General features: G+C 52.8%; 1 protein-coding gene across 1 annotated transcript in view; it reads right to left on the minus strand.

Moving 5' to 3' along the window:
• The window catches only part of TUBGCP5 (tubulin gamma complex component 5), a 1,250,274-nt gene that overhangs the window by 528,115 nt on the left and 706,691 nt on the right, over positions 1-15,468 (minus strand). The window lies entirely within an intron of this gene.

The following is a 15,468-nucleotide window of genomic DNA, read 5'->3' on the forward strand; positions in this document are numbered from 1 at the left end:
GAGAAAGCATCGCCCATGCTCCTCAGCTGGGGGAACCTGCCGGCGAACCTCTGGCACTTGGAGTTCGTCGCTGTCGCGAACAGGTTGATCTGGGGTTTTCCCCATCGTCGGAAGAGCCGATCCACTTGATCCTGACGTAGTTCCCACTCATGGCACGAGCGCAGCTCCCTGCTGAGTGAGTCAGCGATGGTGTTTTTTATCCCTGCCAGATGAAAGGGCACCAGAAACATCCTTTGGGCGACGGCCCAATGCCACAGATCCTGGGCTTCCTTGGAGAGGGCTGGGGATCTGGTTCCTCCCTGCTTCCGGATGAAAAACATTGTGGTGGTGTTGTCGGTGAAGATTCTCACCACCTTGCCCTTGAGGGACAGGAGAAAGGACCTGAGGGCCCAGAACACTGCACAGAGTTCCAGGATGTTGATGTGGAAAGTCTTCTCCTCGGGAGCCAGAGGCCTCTCGCGTGAAGTTCTCCGGTGTGCGCTCCTCTCCCTTCCAGGGAGGCATCCGTCGTCACCTTTATCTGGTGGGATGGAGTCTGAAAGTCTGTGCCCGCCGTTAGATGAGCGTGGGTGCCCCACCACCGGATCGCTCGTCGGAAGTTCTATTTGAGCGGGATCCTGTCCTCGAAGCTGCCCGTCGCTTGGATCCAGCGGGATTCGAGGAACTCTTGCAGAGGGCGCATCCGAAGCCTGCACAGGCGCACGAGATATATGCAGGAGGACATCATCCCGAGGAGGGACTTGATGGACCTCACCCTGGCCACGTCCGTGGCCAGCAGGCGCTGCACCTTGCCCAGGATGGCCTTCGTCCTTTCTTCCGACGGTGAGGCCAGGCGCGCTACTGTGTCGAGCTTTGCTCCTAGAAACAGTGCGACTTGCGACGGGAGGGATTTGGGAAAGTTGATGGAGAATCCCAGGTTCGAGAGCAGCTGGACGGTCTTTGCTTTGTGATCCACAGTGATCTCACGGTGATCTCCCTTGTCCCTGCTCGGATGAGCCAGTCGTCCAGGTAGGGATAGACGTGGATCCCCTGCAGGCGCAGCCGCGCCGCCACCGGGGTGGCGACTTCAATCCGAACGGGAGGGCCTTGAACTGGTAGTGCCGTCCTTGTACCACGAACCTGAGGAACTTTCGGTGAACTTTCAGAATGGGGATGCGGAAGTACGCATTCTCTAAATCCAACGACAGGAAATCGCCCTCCTCCAGCTGTCCCAGCACGTGCTGGAGGGGGACCATCCGGAATTTCTGTGCCTTGATGTATTTGTTCAGCCGTCGCAGGTCCAGGATGGGGTGCCATCCTCCTGTCTTCTTTTTTACTAGGAAGTACCTTGAGTATACCCCAGAGCCCAGGAGCCTCTTCGGGACGAGCTCGATGGCACCTTTTCTGAGCAACGCCCTCACCTCCAAGAGTAGTTGAGGGACGTGATTTTCCTTCCTGACCACGGGTGGAATGTGGGGGCACTTTTTTAGAAATTCGAGGGCGTGCCCCTGGGCCATGGCGTTCAGCACCCAACGGTCGGTGGAGATGGACTCCCACATGCTGACGAACTTCGCCAGCCGGCCTCCCACCGGGGTGCTTCAGTGCAGGCCCGACCCCGCTGTCGGTTCAATCTTGCTTGGCGGACGCCTTGCCGCCTTGGCCTCCCTGTCGACGACGACGGGGTCCCCCCCGACTTGCCTCATCCTCTATAGGCTTCCTGCGACGAGGAGCGGGCCGCTTGGCAGTACGTAGAGGAGCCACCACCGAATCCCTTGGAGGCACTCTGCTTGCCTCCGGCGCTTCGAAAGGACGGCCTCCGATGCCGGAGGACGCCTAGGGCCCTAGCAGTCTCTGCGTCCACCTTGATGGCTTGGAGGGACTCATCCACCGTTTTCCCAAACAGGTTGTTCCCGTTGAACGGCATGTTCAGCACCTTGGCTTGCACATCCTGGCGGAAGTCCATCGCCTTGAGCCAACCTCGTCGTCTAATGAAAACGCTGTTGCCTAGCTGGCGGAAACCGTTGTCGGCAATGTCCGTTGCCACCGTAATGGCGTGGTCCGACACCGCTTCGCCTTCTTGCAAGATCTCCAGGGCCTCAGCCCTCTTGTCATCCGGTAGGAAGTCCAACAGGAGGGCGATCTTGAACCATAACTCCCTGTCGTAGCGGGCCACGATCACGAGGGCATTGGCCGCCTTAATCGTTGTTGCCGCCGACGAGATAACTCGTCGTCCCATTGCGTCCATCTTCTTCCCTTCGCCGTCCGGCGGGGAAGTTGACGTTGAGACCGACACACCCCCACGCTTTCTTCTTGGCTGCCGCTGAGACGACTGAGTCCGGGGTAGGTTGTGCCCTAAGGCACAGAGGGGCTGCGTCGGGGACCCGGTATTTCTTCTCGTACCGATCCTTCTTGGCAGGCGTCGTAGGAGGGTTCTTGAGAAGGGTGAGACCCTCGTCCCAGATGTCATCCAGCAGAGGCACGGCGAGGACTGACTTCCTCCTGGCCTTGCGCCGTTAGTAAAGGAAACCTTCCTTCTCCTCGGGCAGAGCTGAAAAAGCTTGGATGCCCTGGCAATCATTGCATGGAAAGATCTGAACTCATCGGATAGGGGGGCCCGGGCTGGTGATGGAAGCTCTGTCCCGTCGTCACCGCCGTCGTCGTCAGTACCTGTCGTGGCCATGTCTGTTCCCGTGTCATCCCCAGGGACGGGGGACGTGGGTAAAGGCCGAGCAGGCCGCAAGGGCTGAGAAGGCGGGGCTGGGTGGATCAGTCTTCTCTTGTTCGGGGGGCTTCCCGCCGGGACCGGCTCTGGTTCCTCTGCTGGATCTGGTACCGGGTCCTCTGTCGGTGGTAAGGGCAATCTCGTCCTTATCTCTGAACATAAGGATTGTATTGCCAACAAAATGGCCGCCGAGTTATCCTGTGGCTCCGGAAGCGACGGCTGACTAGGACCCTCGCCAGCACAGCCGCCACTTTCATCGTCACCCTCGTCGGGATCCCTCCCGTGGAGACGGGCCTCCTTGACACCCTCGTCGAGGCCCTCTAGGACTTCTGCAAACTCCTCCCCGGATGTTGTGTCCGTGTCCACAATGGCCACCGCCCCCCTCTTTTTCCGCCGGGGTCTTCAGTGGGGTCTTTTCGATAGGTCTTCCCTCCGCAGAGGCAGGGAGACTCTGGGCCCTGAGGTCGCTTCCACTGGTGTAGCCTCCACAGGCTGCACCAGGGCCGCCGCGACTCCCTCGATAGAGGCCTTGGCTGGGTGAATCAATGCCTTTACCGCCTTAGGCGCGTTTGAGGCCTTTCACCTTGGGGGGGAGGGTCACCACCTCGCTCCCCCTCGGCCGAATCCTTCGAGATCGACCGGGGCCTCTCCAGAGGCTTACCCGGGTTCTCGGATTTCCTCTTCCCTGAACCAGAGCGTTGGCTCGTGGTTGATGGTGCCGGGGAAGGCGCGCCCTGCCTGGCAGCCGAAGAGCCCGACCATTCGGTGCTCCTGGTGCCTGCGGACTCGCGGTGCTTTGCCTTCTGTTGGGCCCCTGTCGCCGGGGCGCCCTCACAGGACTTAGAAGACCGCTCGGACTTCTTCTTCTTCTCACCTGACGGACTCCTTCCTTCCAGCCAGTTGGAGAGACGAAGGTGTCGGTCCCTGATGGTCCGTTCCGTCATGTTCCTGCAAAACGCACAGTCCTTCTCCACGTGCGTTTTGTCCTCATGAAGGCAGTAGAGACATTTCGAATGCTCGTCCTCCTTGAACACATTCTGTAGCTGGCATCCAGGGCAGACTCTGAACAGCTTTCCGGGTGTCGAGCTTCCTTTCTCCTGGGCCATGTTTGGGTAGGCCGCAGAAACTTCTTGAATGTTCCAAGAAGCGCAACTCGACAAAATCTTCACCCTTGAGGGGCGTAGAAAAATCCGACACGGATCCCCGTTAATCGGATGTAGAGATGGTGGAGCTTGAGGCTCTATTTGACCGAAAAATGAGAAATTCTCTTTGAAAAAGCACAAAAATGCAGCAAATGCTTGAGAGCTAAGCACGAGGACTCCCAACACTTGAGCGTGCAGTAAAAATCTGAAGAAGGCTGCCACAGGCGGGGCTTAGGGAGAGGGCAGTCATTGGCTAGGGGCAGTATGATCCAGAGACCAGTGATTGGTTAATACTGAGAAGGACAGATCAGAAACGAAACTGATACTGATTTTTTCTTTACCGAGGATTCCCAGCCTGACGACGGGGAATATTCATGAGCATGTGAATCCATGCCAGACCCCATGATGGAGAAGCTGCGCCAGCCTTCCCCCAACCGGCAAAGCATGGGCCTCATGTCTGAGCGGAAGCGGCTGCGGCGTTGCCGGAGGGCAAAGAGGCAACTGCTCGCGCGGCCATGGCACCTCGAGTACCTTGTTTTCCACCTCTGGCACTCCTACGGTTGCCCCTTTGACTTGCAGCTCCTCTCGCTTTACTAAAGGAAGAGTAATAACGAAAGGAACCTCCCCTCCACTGCAGTCCCCTAGGATGAAAAGGCGGAGGTTGGTGGACTGCAGCGCCCAACGACTTTGCTGCAGCTTTGGAGGTCTGCAACCTCTCAAGGCTCTCGTCAGCCTTGCTGCCAAAAAGATGTTCACCATCAAAGGGCACGTTGAGGAGCCTGGCTTGGACATCAGGAGCAAACCCCGACTTCCTCAACCACGCAAACCTGCGTATCAAGGTGCTCGCCGCCATGTACCGGCTGACACAGTCTGCCATGTCCAACCACGACTGAACTGACTCACAAATGGCATCCTTGCCATCCTGAATAATAGCAAGAAAACCATCCCGTTCGTCCCATTTGGGAATATGTTCAGCCGCTAATGAAATGCAGTTCCACAGAGTGTGTGTGAAACGTGACAAGGCACATACGGAGTTGGCCGTCTGAAGAGCCATACCCCCCCGAAGAAAACACTTTCTTCGCCCAGCCATCAAAACGCTTGTCGTCCCTATCAGGAGGGATGGTAGGATACGACGCCTGCTTTGCAGGGGCCGTAATGCCTGCACCACCAAACTCTCCGGTGTGGGGTGCGTGGTCAAGTAGCAGGGGTCACTACTGGCTGGGCGGTATTTTCGCGGCAAAGACTTGCCCACTGCCAGGAGTATCTCTGGAGCAGTCCAAGCCGCTGCCACCCTTCTTTGCAGAGCCATATGGAATGGCAGTACCGGGTCAGTGGGTGGACCTTGGTAGAGGATATCCGTCAGGTCATCCTGCACAAAATCAACTGGGGGCGCTGACTACCCCATGTAGTCCGTGACCCTCGACATAAGGCGCCGGTACGATGACTCGGCATGGGTGCAAGGCTCAGGTCTACAGAACTCCACCTCCGGAGAGGTGTTCAGACCACTGGCGTCATGCAGTGACTGACGCAAGTCCTCAATCTGGCTATGACCAGAAAGAATCTCATCCAGCACCGTGTCCGGAACCAACCCATCTTTAGAACCCTCTTCCACCTCAGAAATATACTCCATAGGCTGGAAAGGGGGCAAAGAATACGGGAGAAAGACATGTTTTGCCTTGGCCAGAGCCTTTCTAGGGGGTTCCCCCGTGCCACGGGGTACCTCCGACACCGCAGCCTCGAAAGGCGTTGAGGGCGTCGAGTGAAACGGCATCGAGTGAATCGGCGTCGACGTCGAGTGTGGCGCCGACAACATCGATGGCTTCGACACAGGCTGCCGAAAAGGCAGAGGAGTGGCGGGACCCATTCCGGGACCGAGACCCCGTAGACTTACGGCTACGATGCGGAGAGTCGCCCCTCGAATCGTCCGTCGAAAGCCCAGTGGACCTCGCCTTCCGGGGCTTGGACACCTTACCGACCGACAGCTTCTTCTTATGTTCCCGCAAGGCCTTGGACGTAAGCGACTGGCAGTCGACACAATCATCCGTGTCGTGGGCCTCCCCGAGGCACCAGAGGCAGGTGTCGTGCGAGTCCGTCACCGACATCTTGGACCTGCAGTCCCCACACTTCTTGAAGCCCGGACGCGGGTGGAAGAAGAGGAAGACTTCCCGTACAATACTACACAAACTAACAGGTTTGAAGACCCGAAAGATCAAACTCCAAAGAGTTGAGGCGCGCCGAGATCTCCGAAGCGAACAGGTTTGCGGAAAAAACTGAACTGAGGCTATGGGAGTCGTGCGTCCTACTTATAACATCTGGTGACGTCGGAGGAGGTCCTCGAGGACGGCATATCGACGTCATCGACGCAGGACGCAGAAAGATTTTCCTAAGCAGCACAGCTGTGGTGATTACTGTCATAGATATGGAATACGTCGGAGGACCCAATCCCCTTGAAATGCTATTACGGTAAGTAATGCATGTCTTCTGATGCTTGTGAATCTGCTTAGAATCACATGCTGTGCATAGACTAGCGAGCAGTACCCGGAGTTGGTGGTGGGATGTGAGAAAGAACAGTAGTGAAAAGATGTCTTAGTACTGCTTGTCCCACCTGGGAATCAGACCTAGAGTGAGTGTCTAGGCAATAGTGTTTTGTAAAGGTGTGTACAGAGCTCCAGGTTGCCACTTTGCAAATGGATTAGAGGGGAACATTTGCAATGAAGGCCCCAGTGCCCCGGGTAGAGTGCTCTAGGCTTGAAGGGCAGATCTCTCTTGGCAAGAGTGTAGCAGAGTGTGATGCAATTGGCAATCCACCGTGAGATGGCCGAATTAGAGACAGGGTCCCCTTCTCTACCAGCCGCCACTGAAACGAAAAACTGTTTTTCTTAGTTGTTTAGTTCTTTCCAGATAATACATGACTGCCCTGCGCACATCAAGTGTGTGTGGGCTTCTTTCTGACACGTTAGTAGGGTTCTGGAAGAATATGGGTAGTTCTATTGATTGGTTCACATGGAATTTATTTTTGGCGCAAACCGTGGGTGAGTGCGCAGAACCACCTCGTCTCTGTGAATTGTGACAAATGGTTCAAGCACTGAAAGGGCCTGTAGTTCACTAACCCTCCTTATTAAAGTGACTGCCACTAGGAAGGCGGTCTTGTAAGTGTGCTTTAAGGCTAGCCTTATGCATAGGTTGAAAGGGAGATCCCATTAGTCTAGTTAATACCACATTTAGGTCCCATCCGGTAGCTGTGTTTGAAATAGGGGGATGAATTCTTTTAACCCCTTCCAGGTAAGCTTTAATTACTGGGATCTTCCACCACAAAACCTTTCTCTGGGACGTAGTATAGGCTGAAAGTGCAGCTAAGCGAACCTTCAGGGAATAGAAAACCAGACACGAGTCCAGTAGGTGAGTCAGGTATAGTACAATAAGAGTAGGTGCACAGTCTATAGGATAGACGCTCTTGGAATTGCACCAGATGACGAAGCGTTTCCACTTATTGGAGTAGCAATGTCTGATGTTAGGCTTTCTTGCTTCTCTAAGCATATCCATGCATCTCTGAGGAAGTTGGAGGTGCCTAACTCTATGACCTCAGGAGCCAGGCTGCTAAGATCAGAGTTTGAGGGCATGGATGAAGCGTTTGCCCCCTGTCCTGCGATAGCATGTTGCATGGGTATGGTAGTTTAATCGTAGGGGAGATTAACATCTCCATCAGATGGGAGAACCAGGGCTGGCTGGCCCACATCGGGGCCACCAATATCATGGTGACTGTTCCTGGTGCATCTTGTGCACTATCTTGCTGAGTAGGGGAGTCAGGGGGAAAAAGCGTAAACAAATTTCCCTGACCATGTTATCCAGAGGCCGTTCCCCTTGGATCGGATCTGATGGTACCCGGAGGTGTAATCTGGGCATTGTGAGTTCTCCAGAGTTGCAAACAAGTCGATCTCTGGGAAGCCGCATTCTGCGAAAAACGTTGGCGACAATATCTTCGTGTAGTCGCCATTTGTACTCTGTGGGTAGCGGTAAGCCTCTGTTAGTACGTCCACCAGAAGATTGAGTTCCCCTGAAACATGTTGAGACAGGAGGAACATCTTGTGTCTGAGAGCCCACTTCCATATGTTTTGGGACAGTTTGGATAACTGGAGAGTGAGTGCCCCCTTGCCTTTTCAGGTAATACATGGCTGTGGTACTGTCCATGAGGACTATTTCTGTCCTGAGTTTTAGAGATGAAATGAGAGGCCAGTGCTGTGCAGAGGACCTGGGAAGGGACAGGAGAGGTAGAGACTGCGGCAGGATTGTCCAGTTCCTTGCAGATTTTAAAGAGTTCAGCTGTGTTGTTAGACGCCGCAGATACACAGGCTTGGATGTGAGCTCTCTTCTTAGTGAGGACAGAGATCCGGTATTGCCTTTGGAGCAGGCCAGTTTGTCAGAGGATGCACATAAAGCACGCCATTTTCTCTCAGCCACCCTGCACTTGCATTTAGGTCTGAGTCGTACCAGGAGTTGCACTTGGCTTTGGGCTTCAGGCGGATCCCCATGACAGGGACAGGAATATCAAGAGTATCAGATATAGCAGAGTGGAGCATGGAAAGGGCTGTGTCAGGGTGTGAGTCAGCCGGGTGAGAACGTGGTGGCGAAAGCCTCCACTGACACACGCTTCATGGGTCGGATGACAGAGAAGGTGGGTGGCAGTGTTGGAGTTGGCTTAGCCTGAGGGGTAGAGAAGGGTGAGCGGGGAGGAAACGAGAAAGTGATCACTCCAGGAGAGAGGAGTGGTGAGAGGGAAAGAAAGGGGAAGGTCTGAGGAGATCAGAACATCCAGAGTGTGCCCTGCAGAGTGAGTCGGGCCAGAGGGGAGAATAGAGAGAGAGAGAGAGAGAGAAAATCGCAAATGTCGCGAAAGAGACCAGAGGAAGGACAGGAGGCATCCAGGTGGATGTTGAAGTCTCCAAGAAGGAGGAGTTGAGTGGCCGAGACCAGGAGTGAAGAGGCGAGGTCCGCCCACTCAGAGAGGAAGGAGGAGATCGGACCAGGTGGCCAATAGATAGGTGCCACAGTAAGGGAACGGCTAGGAGAGAGAGAGAGAGAGAGCGCCTGAAGACGAGGCATTCGAAAGAAGAATAGGCCTGCATAGGAATGACAGAGGCAGGAATCCACTCCAGGGAAATCAGGGCTACACCCCCTCCGGTACGATTGGACCTGGGCGCGGAGAGGATCTTGTAGCCGTCAGGGAGGAGAGTGTCAAAGCTTTTGACAGAGCTGGCCATGAACCATGTCTCTGTGAGACCGAGGACATCAAGGTCAAGATCCTCCAGAAGGCGGCAGATGTCGGACAAGTGTTTGACAGCTGAGCGAAGGGTGAAGAGCGGCAATATGGAGGAGGTTGCCGTCCTTGAAAGACTTCCGGGGAGGGGTACAAGTCAGAGCTACGCCGTGCGGAGGTTTAGAAGAAGCCCGAGAGGGGTCAGAAAGGGAAGGAGGAGAGGCCAAGGTAGCCAGGGAGGCAGCAGGGGGAGGCGAGGAGGCCATGGAGGGGGGAGAGGGGACAGCAGGAGAAGAAAGGAAATTGATGAGGCGCGGGAAGCGTCTATCGAACAGGAGAAAGTTGGCCTGAGGGCCTTGGACTAAGACAATACCATTCACATGAGGCCAGGAGGGTCTCCCACCGTGTGCCACCATTAATAGGAGAGGAGGAGAAGGGGGAGAGCACAGAGACCATATGTAGGGTCCATAGGTCTGCTGGGGTAACGACAAAGAGAATGTCAGTGGAAGTTTGCCTGGAGGAGGCACTGGTATAGGTGTCAGCGATAAGGAGGCCTGGATTGGAGACTAGGATGTCCTTTTTAAACTTCTTCCTACCAGATTTAGTGAGTAGAGCAGGAGAGTCGATAGAGAAGCAGTTAGAGAAAATAGGAGACACAGAGAGCACCATAGAGTAGGTATGGAGGGGAGGGAGAGAGAAGGGGGAGAACACTAGGGAAGGACACAGGGCAGGGTGCAAGCAGACAAGACAGAGAGAGGTGAGACAAGTTGAACAACAAGACGACAGATGCTCAGATTTAAAAGACTATCACAATGCAATTTTTAAAGCAGGAGCAAAACACACCTAAGTTTGAGAGTCTCGAATAGAGGGGAAAAGGACCTAGGTTTCACAATACAATTTCAAACATGTTCACAATGCAATTTTTAAAACAGGGGCCAAACACACCTAAGTTTGAGAGTCCTGAATAGAGGAGAAAAAGGCCTAGGTTTCACAATGCAATTTCAAACACGTTCACAATGCAATTTTTAAAACAGGAGCAAAAACACACCTAAGTTTGAGAGTCTGCTAGGTGGACAGGGGTAGCTGGGAAGCGTAAGGGTCAACACTGGTAGAAGGCTGGCAACTGGCTTCCCCTGCGGACACAGTCCGGAGCCGCCTTTTGCCTAGGGGCCCTTAGCCGTGCGGCTGCCAGGCGCTAGGAGGGGAACAAAGTGGAAGGGGAACCACAGGGAGAGCAATGGACAGGTGCGGGGGAGACCAGAACAGCGCACACAAGCCAAAAGGCCCAAGGAGGGACTCACCAGAAAGTAATCCAAGTTTGCAGTCACCCGCTCTGCCTTGATGAAAATGGCAAGCGCGGTGTGCTACACCCAACTACACGCAACACTGGGGATGGAGGAACCAATCAGGATGGTGGGCGAACCGGGCGGCGGGAGGGAGGAGGGGAACAAAGCGGAAGGGGAACCAGGGGCAGAGCAATGGACTGGGGGACGGGGGTGATCAGAACAGCGCAAACAAGCCAAAAGGCCCAAGGAGGGACTCACCAGAAAGTAATCCAAGTCTGCAGTCACCCGCTCTGCCTCGATGAAAATGGCAAGGGCGGTGTGCTGCACCTAACTACACCGCAACAACGGGGATGGAGGAACCAATCAGGGTGGTGGGCGGGGGCGGGGAACAAAGCGGAAGGGGATCCACAGGGAGAGCAATGGACGGGGGAGCAGGCGTCAACAGAACAGCGCACCTAAGCCAAATCCCCTGTTTTTTTTTTAAAATTTGTTTATTGGCATTTTTCAGCAATATCAATCACATGACATTCAAAAGTGCCGTGCACATATACGATTGCAATACATTTTTAGCTTAACATTAAACATTATTGTAAACAACAACATGTTCCTACAATTTCGTACCTTTCATACTAGGGGTGGGTAGGGGGGGTAGTCAGACGGTCCAAAGGGGGGTTTGGGGTGTCCTCAGAGGGCCAGCTTTATCTTCAGTTGTCTCGCCCGTGTCGTTTCCGATTATACTGCGAATATGCTTAGCCTGAGGCCTTTAGTTCATGGGGGTTTATCATCAGAGGGGTGGAACATATGTCTGGTGAGTTCTCTCCATGCCTCTAGCGCCCTGCTAGATTCATCAGTGGATCTAGCGACGCAATCCTCCCAAGTCTTGGTCTCGGCCTGCACCCACCGCTCTGCTTCACTGAGCCATATTTTGTATTGTGGTCCCGCTGGTTTTTTCCAGGACATGGCAATGGTTCTTTTGGCCAGTATGCATACCAAGTCCATGAGTCGTACCGCGTGTTTAAGCTTGGCCAATCTGGGGTAAATTCCTAATAGGCACTCGTCTGGTGTCCATTTGTATCTGGTCATGCCTGCTTTTTCGCTCGTCTGTTTTACTTTGCCCCACAGCAAGCTTGCCTTGGGGAATTCCCACACCATATGTATCAGATCGGCCTTTTCCCCCTTACACCAGGTGCAGTTCTGTTGAGCTTGCTTGTTAAATTTGGCTATTCGGTGTGGGGTCAAGTAAGTTCGGTGCAGTACATTCTTTTGTATCAGTGGTTTCTTGAGACTTCTTTGGGGAATGTGAGCACCCTGCCCCACTCCCCCTCTGTCATTTCTCTGCCGATGTCCCTTTCCCATTTGTTTTTCATTTCCATACTCCGGGGGTTGGGTATGTGTTAGGGAGAATTCTCTGAAAAGGCTAATTTCCCAAACCTAGTGAGTCCCCCAGCAGCTTTGCTGGATTTTTGGGGTTTATTTTTTTCTCCTGCTAAGAGTGAGACTCTTTTCCTCCCACTCTTAGACATGATTTGAGGTGTTCCTTTGACTTCGTTTGTGTTCTATGGGCTCCTTTACCCCATAGGGCTTCATGTGTTTTTGGTATGTGGGTTACACAGCATCCTCTGTGCCGTAACCCAGGGGTGTCGTAGCGACCCCCCAACATAGACTCCATACCCTGGGACTGACTACTGTCTCCCAGGGGCATGTAAAGTCACCATTGGCTTTACTAGTCTCAAATTGTGAACAGAACCAGTACAAACCATCCTATAGTGGACGTACTGGTCGGGGCAATTCGATTGCCCCGGGGTCTGGTGTTCGAGGGGGCACTGTCCAGTCCCCCCCCCGACCGAGTTTTGGCTGGTGGCAGTGGATACTACTATTTATATTCGACCGCAGATATATTCCTATGGGATTTTCCCATTGTTCAAGGCTACCACTTTTTAAAATAGCCTCGAACATACCGCCGGTTTATTAAAATTAATATAAATTCACCGGTTGGTATTTTTTGCTGAAACTTGGTTCCAAAATGGCGTTTGTGTTCGCTTCTGTGACTCCAACCCAAGTCGAGCCCTTTGTTCCACTTTTTGGGGGGCTTCTCCCCAGAAGCCTCCAAAAGTGGTGCCACTCTGTCTGGGTACCACAGGGGGTGTGGGAGGGGGTTTAGGCACCCTGGACTGAGTTGCCTCGGCAACTCAAGTCGCACTCTTGTGTGATTGGCCCAAGTGGTGAGCCGCCCGGCTCACCACTTAGCATGGTTGATTGACAGCTAGGCGGAATGAATGGGGGTTTTCTGCATAAAAGCAGGGCTTTGGGGACTGGAACTTCAGAAGTCGCCACAGGAACCAAAGAATCCGAGGAGGGAGAAGCCGAGCCGACCTGCAACAACGACACCACCGGTGGAGCCCTGCTGAACCGTCTCACCACTTTTCCCGACGACAGAGAAGATCTCCAGCCCGGAGAGTCTTCTTCCTTTGACTGGTGGGAATAACCAGTTTGCCTGTCTTTTCGCCTTCTTGGACCATCTCGTGGCCGCTTTGCCCGTGCCAAACACCCCGGCAACCGGAATACCACGGTTTACCACTACCGCGAAGAAAAGGGTGGTACCTTGTAACCGGGAAACTCTGCGGCTGGTTTCTTCCCTGGCAGTGCAATGACCTTCAGCTTTCCTCCACGTCGAGACCTCCTCTTCCTCTGGACGAAACACCGACTTGCAACCGCTGCCAGGAACAACTGCCCCTGCTGGAGCGTTCTTCCCACTTTCAGGTACTGTGTCCCGCCTGGCTTCCCTTGCGACAGATCGTTTGGGGTGACAATAAATCCTCGACTTTCTAACCTGGGTTAGCATGGGACCTGTTAACCAATTTTTCCTGACTTGATCTCAATCTTTTGTGAACTTTCTACAAAGACTCTTTGGGCATAACCCCACTGTGTGATCCTGGACACATTTCACTTGCTCTAAGAGTGGGCCTGGCATTTGAACTTCCTTGCTCTCCAGTAGACTTTGCCTAACCTGCCTCACTGTGGTTCTTTGAAAAGTATTGAAATTTGTGTGCTTCATAACTCTGCCTTTTTCCCTCCCTTTTTAATAACTTATTAGAGTGCCATCTTATGCTAAGCGCTCACCTCTGTCTGAAAATAAGTGGTGTTTCTCATTAAGACTTGTCTAATAAGTAATTAGGGTTGTGTATATATATATATATATATATATATATATATATATATATATATATAATAGTGACTGACTGTGTGTTGAATTTACTTACCTCTTTGTGCTAGTGTAATTTACAAGTGTGTCTTTAAATAAATAATTATATACTTTTACACCAAAGCTCTGGTCAGTGTTTGCTTGTGCTACTGTATCTCTGTACCTATTGTGTATACTCTATATACTGCCTAACTCTTCTTGAGAGAAGTCCGACTGCTCAGCCACAGCTACCGGGTAAATCTGGGTGGTACAGACTGCTACCAATTGGGTTTACCTGTAGTCTGTAGTCCTAAATCTTTTGCAGTGGTCCCTAAGGGAACTGCACAGGTTTCTGCCTAACAGTATGTCGCTTAGATGGCCATATATTTGTGATATTGGTCTGCTGCCCTCCCCCAGGTTGTATAGCATCATTAAGAGTGGGTCTGTGTCCGGTTTTTCAGGCCACGTGTCCCACTTGCGTCGTGCAGTGGTGCGAACCCTTTGATACCATAGGAACTGGCCTGGGTGGATGCCTTCTATTTCTTGTAGTGATGCAAACTCTTTGAAGGTGCCTTCTTCGTAGAGGTCTCCCCAGGTGTAGACTCCCTCTCTTTCCCATAATCTAATTTGTTTCAGATCTGTGGCCGTTTTACAGAGGTCTGCGAGCAGTGGTACTTCTGGTGCATAGGAGTTCCGTGAATGGGTGAGCATCTTCGTTCTATGCCATATCTTTTTCCCCAGGGTGGCTAGGGGGGGTGCGTTTCTCATTAGTTGTAAGGGTATCCAGACCAATTCTTTCAGTTGGTACGGGAGGACCATAGCCTGCAACAGGGGGGTTTCAGATGTGGGCTCATCGGCTAGCCATTTGGTCACAAAGCTTAGCTGGGCTGCAAGGTAGTATTTTTCCAGGTTAGGAAGCTGGATTCCTCCCTGACTATATGGTAGGGCTAATGTCGACAGCACCAGTCTGTGTCTGTTTTTCCCCCATAGGAACTCTTATTAATGTCTCAAGCAGTCGGAAGAAGGGTTTGTTAATGTAGTAATGCACATTCTGGAACCCGTACAAGAACCTTGGCAGTACAACCATCTTGACTATCGAGGCCCGTCCCATCACGGACAGGGGGAGTTTCGCCCAGAAGTTCATTGATTTCCACAGGGCTGGGAGTGCTGCTTTTGTGTTGTGCTCGTGCATCAGTGCGTGGGTGTGCATTATTTAGATTCCGAGGTATCGGAACGAGATGGTCTGCGATCTTATTCCAGCCACTACTGCTGAAGTGTCTCCATGTCCTCATGTCTCAGGGCCGCTAGGGGGAACAGGCAGGATTTTGACTTGCTGAATTGGATTCCTGAGACCTTGGAGTAATTGTTGAAGACATCTAGTATGGTGGGCACATTGTGTTGTGGGTTCCTGACATATATTAGTACGTCATCTGCGTAGAGTGAGATGACGTGATCTATTCCTCCCAGCCTTATACCAGCATCGAAAAATTGCTTCCTAAAGTAAATGGCCAAGGGCTCCAGTCCCAGTATGTACAGCATTGGGGACAGTGGGCATCCCTGCCTAGTCCCCCTTTGTATGTCCCAGGCCTCCGGCACGTATTTCCCAGATTTCACCCTAGCTCTAGGCTTAGCGTATAATATTGTGATCCATCTAATGAACCCCGGTCCAAAGCCAAATTCCTTGAGTACAGCCACAAGCCACTCCCAATATATGGAATCGAATGCCTTTATGGCGTCTAGGGAAAGTAGTGCATACGGGTCCCCATCATTGTCGGTGTGCGCTATGATGTGTTGCAGCCTGCGCAAGTTCATGGATGTGTTGCAGCCGGGTATAAAACTGCACTGGTCAGTGTGTATTATATCTCCTATGATTCTGGACAGCCGCTTAGCTAATATTGTAGTTA

The sequence above is a fragment of the Ambystoma mexicanum genome, chromosome 7p, assembly GCF_040938575.1.
Source record: "Ambystoma mexicanum isolate Mex_15411 chromosome 7p, UKY_AmexF1_1, whole genome shotgun sequence".
Taxonomy (NCBI): domain Eukaryota; kingdom Metazoa; phylum Chordata; class Amphibia; order Caudata; family Ambystomatidae; genus Ambystoma; species Ambystoma mexicanum.